Source organism: Saccopteryx leptura, chromosome 1 (assembly GCF_036850995.1).
Source record: "Saccopteryx leptura isolate mSacLep1 chromosome 1, mSacLep1_pri_phased_curated, whole genome shotgun sequence".
NCBI classification, from domain to species: Eukaryota; Metazoa; Chordata; class Mammalia; order Chiroptera; family Emballonuridae; genus Saccopteryx; species Saccopteryx leptura.
In genome coordinates, this window is record NC_089503.1 from 12,586,277 (window position 1) to 12,598,383 (window position 12,107).

Genomic DNA, 12,107 nt, shown 5'->3' on the forward strand with positions numbered 1-12,107 from the left:
GCCATGTTCTTGTAACTGTGACCCCAAAGCACATTCATAAGCCAGAGGTTTGGGACTCAAGACATTTCCCTAGGGAACTGTTGTTGCACGGGGCACTTAGGTGTCTCCCTTCTCAGGGCAGTTGGCTGAGTTGTGGAAAGCCATGGAGGACGAGGAGGGATGGAGCAGGTGGAAGATTGCTGCCTTCCCTGACACAGGCCGGGTGTGTCTTTGGAAGGTGTGCCCCTCACTCTCTGAGCTCCCTCTCTTCCTCCTGCTCCTCTCCCTTCCTCTCAGTTGCTTGAAGCCTCCACCTTTGAGATCCCACTGGGTCTGACTCTCTATATTCAGAGAGTAAGAGCTCATGCGCCTGGGCTTCCCTACCTCCCCTCAAGACCAAGGGACCATGTCACCCCGTGTAAGTTACCAGAATGGCTGAGGGAGATGAAGGATGAATCGGCTAAAACCCTGGCTGAATCGGCTGCCGTGGAGCAAAGCCATCTGGGAAAATTTATACTAGTGTGTGAGTGACTTAGAAAGTCATTTCTTAATAGAAAGTCTCTTCCCAACAGAGGATGCTTAACAATCCAATGGATTCTCTGCTTGATGGGGTTTATTCAGCAGACACAATGGAGTGAAAAGCTCGATTCGGGAATTGTAGGGGTGGGAAATGTGGGGGAGAGAGGTCACCAGTGGGTGGTGAGCCCTATCTGCCACTCTTGTTCTGAAATCAGATTCCTTGGGCCACCCTTAATCTTTTCAGCGCCAGGAGACATTGATTCTATAAAAACTCCAAATTTCTCCCAGTGCCTCTGGGTGAGTGTGGAGGGGTGGGCGGTGCAGATCAAGTTCAGGACCCGTGGCGGTTAGTACAATGCATACCTGTATTTCAAAACCACTTGTTAAACCATCTTCATGCCACAAATGCGGCTCCTTGACCCGCGTTTTCCACTGTCACACTGTCTGGTGCCTGCTTCCTCTCCTCTCTCTGTCCCTCCCGCTCACGCCTTTCTCCTTTGGGCTGCGCTCTCGCCGTTGGGCTGATCTCTCAGCACTCACATGGAGAGGCCGATGGACCTGAAGATGCTGCCTGGTCCTGGATCAAGGTTACCACTGGGAGGGCGGGTGGGAGGGAGAGGCCGGGGTGGGGGCTCGTCGGGGTCTTGAAAGGTAATTGGTTGGCCCTAGCTGGTTGGCTCAGTGGTAGAGCGTCGGCCTGGAGTGCAGGAGTCCTGGGTTCAATTCCCGACCAGGGCACACAGGAGAAGCGCCCATCTGCTTCTCCACCCCTCCCCCTCTCCTTCCTCTCTGTCTCTCTCTTCCCCTCCCGCAGCCAGGGCTCCATTGGAGCAAAAAGATGGCCCGGGCGCTGGGGATGGCTCCTTGGCCTCTGCCCCAGGCGCTAGAGTGGCTCTGGTCGCGACAGAGCGACGCCCTGGATTGGCAGAGCGTCACCCCCTGGTGGGCGTGCCGGGTGGATCCCAGTCGGCGCTTGAGGGAGTCTGTCTGACTGCCTCCCCGTTTCCAACTTCAGAAAGAGTAAAAAAAAAAAAAAAAAGAAAGAAAGGTAATTGGTGTCTTACGCTGGGTGGTGGGTAGATGGGTGTTCGTCAGTATTCTTTATGCGTTTCATATACGTTATGCATTTATGAAGCTTCCTTTTTTTGTTGTTTTAAAGAGAGAAAGGAGAACCGAGTCTTTCATGTGCACTTTTGACCTGGAAATGGAGGGCAATGTGTTGGCAGTGGGCTGAGTCAGGGGGCTGTCAGCACGGAGAGGCGGGGAATGGACCGTGAGAACATGGCGTGTGCTGTATTCATCCTTTATCTCCCTCCGTGAGTGGCGTGCTGCAGTGTTTTAATTAATGCCACGTCGTGCCAGCCATTCTGGTCACTTACACGGGGTGACATGGTCCCTTGGTCTCGAGGGGAGGTGGGGAAGCCCAGGCGCGTGAGCTCTTACTCTCTCAGCTCAGCCTGTACGTTACGTTACCACTCCCATCTTACAGACGAGGAAACTGAGGCACAGAGAAGTCACGCTGCTTGCCTGAGGTGGCACGGGAGAGCAGGTCTCTGTCACCCCCAAGTCTGCTTCCTTCCTCCACCGACTGGCTTTTCCCAGAGGCTGTGGAGGAATCTGAGGAGGAGCCCTGGCTCCGGGGCCTGCCTCTGCGTCCCAGCCCTGCCTCTGAATCACTGTGAGACTCCACGCCAGTGATCCAGTCTCTCTGAGACTCAGTGTTCTCATCTGTGAAATGGGTCGGTTTCGTAGGGCGGTGGCGAGGATGAAACGTTGAGTGTGAAGGAGCCGTGCACTTGGAGCGGCTACAGTGACCCTGTCGATGCTCAGTCCACAGGAGGACACTGAGCAGCGCAGCGCTCCTCCGTTGCGAGTGGGCACAGCCCACGGTGGAGAAGCAGTTTCGCCGTCTCTCACGAAGTCAACGGGCACTTACCATGTGACCCAGCAATCTGCCTCTTGGGTATTTACTCAAAAGAAATGAAAAGCATACGTCCCCACAAAGACCGGTGTACAATGTTTACAAAATTGTTTTTCCTAATTGCCAAAACACTGGAAACGATGCTAATTTCCCTCAGCTGGCCCCCGGATAGAGGGGCCATGATGCGCAGCCTTACGATGGGAGAGGGCTCGGCATTGCACGAATGACCCCCTGGGCGAATCTTCTGAGCGTCACACTGGATGAGAGAGGCCAGACTCAAAAGGCAACATTTGTAGGACTCTGTTTATGTGCCCCGTTCACACATTCATTCGGCACGGTTTTATCATGCACCGGCATTGTGCCGGGTAGGCATGCTCCAGCGGCTGGCGGTGCACCCACGAGCAGGACAGGCATAGGCCGTGCCTTCAAGGACTTTGTCGTTGGCTCCAGAGAGGGCAGAGGGGAGGCTTCTTTCCTTTCCACTCAGACAGGTCTCGGGATCACAGTAATGGGAAGCTCTTGGATCGGTGAAGATAGATGTCTTCCCACTTTAGAGATGTAAACATCCTGGGGGAGGCTGGCTTGCTTGGTGGCACCAATTCTGAGTGTACGGCAGACTCCATGATGGTCCCCAGTCATCCTTGCCTCCGGGGAATCATGCGCCTGGTAGCCCCTCCCTCTGAGCACGTGCAGGGACTGCCTGCTACCCAACAGGATGTGGCAAAGCAGATGGGATGTCCCTTTGGTGATTATATTATATGGGGTGGTCACTTCTGTCTCTGTACAGACTGTCTCACTTGCTGGCTCTGATGAAGCGACTGCCTCATGGAGAGGCTCACGTGACAAGGAACAGAGAGCAGAACCTTCAGCCAACAGCCAGTGGTGAACTGAGGCCCCATCTGACCATCCACAAGGAACGAGTCCACAACCACGTGAGCCTCCGGTGAAACCACATCCCTCCACCCGCAGCCCGTGAGAGGCTCTGAAGCGGTGGACCCAGCCAGATGGAGCCTGGATTCCCGACCCACAGAAACTGGGGTAATCAGTGTGAGTTGTGTTAAGTTGCTAAATTTGTGTCAGTTCGTAACCAGCAATAGAAAATTAATATAGACAACTCCACAGAGATCCACCTGGCTGCCTCCGTTTGGGGCCGTGTCAGTGCCCGGCAACGTGGCGTTCTACACAGACGATGTCAGCGATCAGAGGAGGGCGGGGGTATCGTCCGTCTGCTAATCTGCAGACCTCTGTCGCTACAACAAGGCTTGCATTTCCGCGGCTCTCCTTGCTTTTCTGAGTGCTTTGAGATACATGAGCTTTTAAAAAAATTATCATTCTTGCATTAGTCCTACAGACACAGTTCAGAAGGTTTAAGTGATCAGCGCAGGGTCGCATAACTAAGAAGTGATACAGACAGGACTAAGAACTGAGGTCACAGAAGGCCCTGGTCTTGGGAGAGTCTTGTCCTCTGGGCCCACACACATCCACCTGGTTTCTGCCCATCGGTTAAAGTGTAAGGCGGACATTCTGTGATGGCTGCAGCTGGCATGCCAGGGGCCACGCAGAGAAGCCGTTCTACCCTGTCCCCAGACGAACTCTTGGGAGGAAAGGTGGAATCCTAGGACTGTGCACTCTCTCCATGGGGGCTGATCATCAGCCAGGGCTGACGGTGGCTGCCAGCAGGGAAGCCGTGTAATCTGACCGTGCCAGACCGGCCTGGCGGAGAGATTAGACAGCAACGTTTACTTTGCTATTAGCTCCACCTGGCACCCGGCTCTGAGGGGCACTGGGAACTGCATCACTCACGGAGGGCAGCTCCAGCCAAGGGCGCAGGTGTTCAGAAAATGTTCTGTGAACATATCAAATCAAGCCATGGGACGCAATCTAAACAACCCAGAATGGCGAGACCAGGATGGAGCCCTTACGTGAGATAAGTGTTATCGAGCTGGTCCGGTAGGAGCAGGGACGGCCGGTCCCCTGCGAGCTTTCTTTTTGCCGAGGTCTTACCCCGGGCACAGAGTCTTCCAGAAACACAGAGAACATGTCCCCACTCCCCAGGCCCAGACCTGCAGCGTTTCTCCAGAAATGGGCATGGGTTTTTAAAATCAAATTTGTAACAACACTTTTGGCCCAAGGATACAAATAATGCATGTTCATTGCAGATTATTTATAGGTAAATAAAATTTTTTTTTTTGCATTTTTTTGAAGTTGGAAATGGAGGCAGTTAGACAGACTCCCACATGCGCCCAACCGGGATCCACCCAGCACGCCCACCAGGGGGCGATGCTCTGCCCATCTGGGGCGTCGCTCTGCCGCAATCAGAGCCATTCTAGCGCCTGAAGCAGAGGCCACAGAGCCACCCTCAGCGCCTGGGGAAACTTTTGCTCCAATGAAGCCTTGGCTGTGGGAGGGGAAGAGAGAGACAGAGAGGAAGGAGAGGGGGAGGGGCGGAGAAGCAGATGGGCGCTTCTCCTGTGTGCCTGGCCGTGAATCAAACCCAGGACTCCTACACGCCAGGCCGACGCTCTGCCACTGAGCTAACCGGCCAGGGCCAATAAAAATTTTTAAACAACCTAATCCCACTGCCCAGAACTATCCACCATTAATGCCGTAAGTGAACATATTGATTTACTTAAAAAATGGAACCACACAGCACAATACACACTGTTTTTTGCAAATTACTTTCTAAAGGTGAATGAAGTGCTTGTGTATTTTCCAAGGGATTTCTTATAAGTCAGTATCATCATTTAAAAAATATTTTTTTCTTGAAATATAATATGCACACAGAAAAATACGTGTCATAAGGAATAGCTTGATTGATCTTCACACACGGAACATAGCCATGTGACCACTACGAGATTAAGAAACAACGTTACAAGGACTCTCAAAGCTCCCTCAGGCTCCCTTCCGGCTACACACCCACTGCCCAAGTCAAGCATAATCACACTCTAACTTTGAACAGCGAAGATTGATTTGGTCTGTTTTTGTACTTTAGGGAAATGGCACACCATATAGCAAGCGCACTTCTGTGTCTAGCCTCCTTGGTGCTGCGTGTTGTCACAAAGCGGTTGTTTTCATTGCTGTATGTCATCCCTCTGTGTAAATTGACATTTTGTTGATCCCTTTCATCTCCGGTCGATTGGCATTTGAGTAGCTTCCAGTGTGGGCTCCTTAAGCACAGCGTTGCTCTGAACATTCTAGTCCATGCCCCTGGGTGAGCGCATGCATGCGTTTCTGTTGGGGGTAACCCAGGAGTGGAATTGCTAGATCATAGGGCCGGCATGTGTTTGGCATGAGCAGAAAATGCAGAACAGTTTTCCAGAGAGGGTGGTGTCATTTTTTGAGGGAGGGAGAGTTCCAGTTGCTCCACATCCTTGTCACACTTGGTATGTCAATCACTTCAATCTCAGCCGTTCTGGTGGCAGGCATCCCCAAACTATGGTCCGCAGGCCACATGCAGCCCCCTGAGGCCATTTATCCGCCCCCGCAGCACTTCCGGAAGGGGCACCTCTTTCATTGGTGGTCAGTGAGAGGAGCACTGTATGTGGCGGCCCTCCAATGGTCTGAGAGACAGTGAACTGGCCCCCTGTGTAAAAAGTTTGAGGACCCCTGGTATAAGGAGATACTCCCTGTCGTTCCAATGTGGGTTTCCCGATGAATTAGAAGGTTGAGTGCCTTTTCATGTGCATGTCGGCCATCTGTCGGTGTTCTTAGGAAGTACCTGCAAGTCTCTGGTGCAATAAAAAATGAGGTTGTCATTTATTACAATTTGCAGAAGTTTGCAGTAGTGATTTAATTTTTTAGTAGCACATCATCTTTGCACAAAACCTTACTTGCATGCGATGCCATTATAGAAAAGAAGAACCAAGTTCTCAGACGCGGAGCGGAGGAAGACCCACTAGCCCCGCAGGACATTGTCACGGAACCCTGGGACTCACAGGAACGCAATTTGAAAAACCTCTGAAACAGGTGCTCTTCAAACCCTTCCCTCCTGTGTGTCTACGTTACTCACAGTTTTGGAGTCTGGGGTGCAGAGGTGAGCGCTCTCCTGCTCCTCACCCTGAGAAAATTTCTCCCCTCTAGCTTTCCCCATTCAGATGAATGATAATCTGCCCGCAGGTGTCGGGCATGTACATGTGCCATGCCAAGTACCCATGTGGCCTCTCCTCACGACAGATACAGGACTAAATGGCACCATTTTACAGATTTATAGCCGGTAAACTGAGGCTCAGAGAGGTTCAGCAGCAGGCCCACAGTGCAGAGAAGCGAGAGGCCGAGCTGGCGTCCTGCTCAGCGTGTCATGATGCTGACTGTGCCTGTCCTACGGGACCTGAGAGATTCCTGGGGTCATGGGGGGGAACGCTGTCTTGAATGGAGACATGTGGGAGGCTTCAGGGCTGCCATGTTCTATTTCTTGACCCGGGTGCGGTTATTTGTGTGTATTATGAAAATGTGTTCAATTGTATAGGCTTTAAGCATACTTTTACATGTCTGTTATGCTTCACTACGAAAACGATGGAGGAGTGGGGAGTCCCTTCGTTCTGGCTCTAACTCCTCATCATTTACCAAGGAAAATGAATTCCTAGTTAGGCTTCCAGACCCCCCAGGGCTGGCAAGGGGCACACGGGGAAGGGGACAGTTCATCTCCTTGGGGCAGGTGGAACGGAGCCCCTTCTACCCGGACAAGTCACCAGGACAAGGAAGCAGAGCACACCGATGACAGTAAGGCACAGAGGCCTGTGAACATAATGGCTGCCACGTATAAAGGCCGTGGGTTCTGTGAATTGTCTCATTCAATGACCCTGTGACGGAGGTACTCCCCTTGTTCACGTGTTTCTGGGGGGATGCAAGGAGATTCGGGAACGGTTCGAGGTTACCCTGCAGGCAGGGGCCGGAGCTGGGGTTCAAGGGCAGGCTGTCTGGATCCTGAGCCCACACTTGCAAGCATTTACTGCCTCTTAGAATGCGGTGAAAGCTCAGGACCTCTTCCCAGGAAGACACACAGAAATGCACACCCAATTTCAGACCTCCCAGAGCCCATCTCTGGGGCCCTGACAGGGGAAGAAGTTCTGCCTCAGCAAATGAAATCGTTGATTATGAATAAAACGACCTATGGGTAGTGAGCTCTGCTCCGTGGGAGGTATGTAAGCAGAATCTGGGTTGCTATTTGGCAGCTGGTGCAGATTAGACCTTCCATACACGTTAATTAAGTGAATGAATATGTGAATGAGGGAATGATGGATTGAATGAATGATTGGTTGAATGAATGAATAAGTTAACCCTAGGGACAGCAGGAGCCCACTTGCCCTCAAGGGCCAGGAGCATGGGGAGTGAGGACCATCTTGGACCCCGATAGCCCCAACTCTGTGGGCCCTGGAGCAGGAAGGGCACTGGGCGGTGTAGTCCAAGCTCTCGTGGGCAGACAGGAAACAGAGAGGAGGCAGTGCTTACTGGGATCAGGGATGTGCCCATGGGGCGTCCCCGGGAAGGAGAGGCATGGCCTAGAGCCTCAACCCCAGCCGCCCACAACCCGGCTGGTCGCCCTCAGAAAGGGTTGGGTGAAAGGCAAGGGAAGGGCTTGGAGGAAGCAGAAATTCAGACTGGGCAGAGCAGGGGTTGACTGGAAGCAGATGAGGAAGCGTTTGAAACCTGGGAGTGGGCTGGCAGAGGGCAGAGATAATAACTGGGGTATGGAAAATTCCCAGGGACTGGAGGGTAACCAAGGAATTGGCCCGCAGTCCCACGGCGGGAACAAAGGGGTTCTCAGAAGGCTCCCTCTGCCCCTTGCAGCCCCAAGCTCCTCCTCATGGTGGCCCCCCTGAGCTGAACCTGTCCTGGGCCCGGCAAGAACCTGCTGGAGATGGTGGGCCAAAGGTCAAGGTCCCTCTGATAACAGTGCCGCCCCCCGGGGCCCCAGCTCCTTTGTCCTCCGTATCTCTCGTGCCACCTTACTCCCTGGAAAGCGAGCCTCTGGACCTGATCCTCTCTGCCTTTACCGATCCAATCTGATCTGACCTCAGCCCTCTGCCTTCTGCTGGGGACCTGGGTCCTGGCTTACGACCTGTGACTATTGTGTTTGGTTACAGTGGAGGGAGGGAGCTGGGGTGTGGTGGAGGGGTATTTAAAACCCTTGTCCCGGGGCCTCCTGCTCCAGATGGACAAAGTCATTCTTGAAGCAGCTGGGACGCCAGCCTTCCCTGCCCAAAGGACCTGCAGCAGCAACAACTTCAGGGTCTCCACGCCTCTGCCCGGGGTGGGGTGGGGGAGGGGGAGGCTACAAATCCCAGTAGAAGGCTTTGTCACCGTCCTCTGTCCCGTTCCCTGCCTTGCATCACCCACCGTGACCTGGAGCGGGATATGGAAAAGACCAGGTGCTATGGGTCGTTTAGGTAAAAGAGCTCACTTCCAGGAGACATCTAGGAGGCCTTCATAGAGGAGGGGGCATATGAGATGTTTTAATAATATCTAAGTTGGAAGTTGAAATCAGCCCAGTAGTGTGCTCCCCCTTCCAGTTTTATAGGGATTGGAACCGGGCACAGAGTAGATGTCGAGCAGATGGTTGAGCCCTAAACACCCAAGCTGACCTCAGGAATGCTTCTGAAGCTTGGCTAAGCAGAGAGGCTTCTGAGCCTGGCTGGAGGCTCTGAGATCACACTGCTGGTGTACAGGCAACACCAGCCACAACCCCTGTCCTTCTCAGTGTTAAGCGCTGGATTGTACATCCCAAATTCACATATTGAAGTCCTAACCCACACACCTCTGAATGTGATTCTATTTGGAGGTAGGTTCCGTCAAGAGATGATTGAGATTGAATGAGGTCACCAGGGTGGGCCCAAATCCAATCTGACTGGTGTCCTTATTAGAAAAGGAGATTAGGACAAACATACACACAGAGGAAAGACCATGTGAGAACATTGGAAGAAGACAGCCACCTACGAGCCAAGGAGAGGGGCCTCAGAAGGAATTCCCTACAGACACCTTGATCTCGGATTTCTAGCCTTCAGAACTGCGAGAAAATACATTTCTGTTGTTTAAGCCGCCCCGCCTGTGGGGTTTGTTACAGCGCCTGAGCAAACTGATATAGACGGATACAGCTGGCAATGTCCACACTGCTTGCTTCTGCAGACTTGTCCTTCCGGTGAACCTATCACACGGTGTTTTCTTAACATTGATTTCACATAGCACTCATTTATCCCCTGAATACTTATTAAGTATCTGCTTTATTTCCATCCCCGATTTAGGCACTGGGGATCGACCACTCAAAGAACAAGACAAACCAAATCGCTGTCGTCTTGAGTTTACACTCCAGGGCAGGAAACAGATAATCACAGAACAAAGAAATAAGTTATATAATATGTGAAATGACAGTGCGGAGGGAAGGGAAATCATGGAAGGGGACAGGGAGTGTTGGAGGGGATTGACATTTCAGATGGAGGGACCACTGAAGAGGGACCATCAGACAGACTATAGATCTGAAAGATGAAGGGAAACAATGGGCGTGTTTGTGGCTGCCATTTGGGCTGTACTTTCCCTGACCAGTTATTTTAATTAAAAACAATTCTTTTTATGATATATTGCATCCTTCTACAAAATAGCACTGTATGACAGGCAATTATTATTGCTATTATTTTTAATGTTATTTTTCTATTACAGTTTGCATACAACACTATTGTATATCAGTTTCAGGTGTACATGGGCTTCCCTTTTCTGTATATGGTGTTGAACAAACTAAAAAAAAAAATCTGGTGGATTTGCAAGAAATAAGTGAGTGAGATTTTCTTCAAGGGTCTTAGAGTTTGTAAACTTGGAACACAGCTGGGCAAAAACCCAGAAGTGTCCCAAAGAAAGAAGAAAAAGTTAAAAGTTCTTAATAGCAAAAAATACATTCCGCCTGACTAGGCGGTGGCGCAGTGGATAGAGCGCCGGACTGGGATGCCGAGGACCCATGTTCAAGACCCCGAGGTTTCCAGCTTGAGTGCAGGCTCGTCTGGTTTGAGCAAAAGTTCACCAACTTGGACCCAAGGTCGCTGGCTCGAGCAAGGGGTTACTCGGTCTGCTGAAGGCCCGCGGTCAAGGCACATATGAGAAAGCAATCAATGAACAACTAAGGTGTCACAATGCGCAACGAAAAACTAATGATCGATGCTTCTCATCTCCCCGTTCCTGTCTGTCTGTCCCTGTCTATCCCTCTCTCTGACTCTCTGTCTCTGTAAAAAAAAAAAAGTACATTTCTGTGAATGATGAGTCCCGTATTCTTTGTTTGGGACGGATTATCAGTCAGATGGCAGGCAGTCTGGAGGATGGATTCCAGGGGTTCTGATCTCATCCGGCTGTGATGTCAGGTGGTCTGAGTACCTGAGTCCTACAAGGGGTAGTCAGGGGATTATCTGAAGGTCAGTTATATGTCCAGGTGTATATCCAGGCATTGATGCAGGACTGGAAGCTTCAACAAAGTTTAACTAGTTCCCAGGCTAGTGAGAACAAAAGCAGAATCTTTCCTCATGCCTCAGCCTTGATAATGTTAATACTTTTAGTAGCTTGGTTAAAGTGACTTTGTTTTCTATATTCCCTATCTCCACTCTTTCCTCAGTGGACATGGTTCATATTCATCACCTTTTTCTTTAAGAGGGAAGGAGAGACAGAAAGGGAGAGAAATGAGAACTTGCAGTGTGTCACTTTTAGTTGTTCTTTGATTGCTTTCTCTTACGTGCCTTGACCTGGGGGCTCCAGCTGATCCAGTGACCCCTTGTTAAGCCAGTGCCCTTGGGCTCAAGCCAGCAACCTTGGACTTCACGCCAGCAACTTTTGGGCTCAAGCCAGCGACTATGGAATCATGTTGATGATCCCTTGCCCAAGCCTGCGGGCCGTGCTCAAGCCAGATGAGTCCGTGCTCAAGCTGGTGACCTCAGGTTTTGAACCTGGGACCTCAGTGTCCCAGATCCACACTCCATCAACTGTACCACCACCGATCAGGCTACATTCATCACATTAAGAGCCAAAAACATAAAACATATTCCTTCCAGGGAATAATTTCCCTGCTGTTAATACGAGGGTAGTCTCCAAATATTCCCTGGGAAATATTTATAGCTAATATTATAATTTATAGCTAAATCTCTCTCTCTATATATAAATATACCTATTTTTCAAAGTGGGATCAGCAGGTCTAAACGTAGGAAAGTTGATGTGACTGTGGTCTTATGTTGCTAAATAGTTGTTTAAGTAGTACACGGAACAATGAGCAGGCAGGTCCACTAGGGTAAACCTATGTGGGTGTGAACATATTACCCATCTTGACCACTAGATGTCAGCCCTTTGCCATCTGTTTCCGAAAGGCTTTTTTCCGTGGGAGTTGACCTGCTGCAGCAGGCAACCCCAGCAAAGACATATGCGGTCCTCTCTCCGCGGGAAGCTTGTCTTTTAGAGAATAATTCTTAGCTCTCCCTTATTCTTAAAAGCCATCACTGAAAAAAAAAAAAAGTATAGGATGAAAGGAAAAATTTCCCATACTGCTGCCTCCTGAGTATAACCACTGTTACATACATTTGATCTTTTTCTGTTGGATGTGTGACGTTAGTAATAACGCATGCTATTATGTGACAGGCACCGTCCCAAAGGTTTTCCATAGATTAATGCATTGAATCTTCATTATAGACCAAGAAGGTGGGGACTATTTTTCCCTGTTATTATTTTA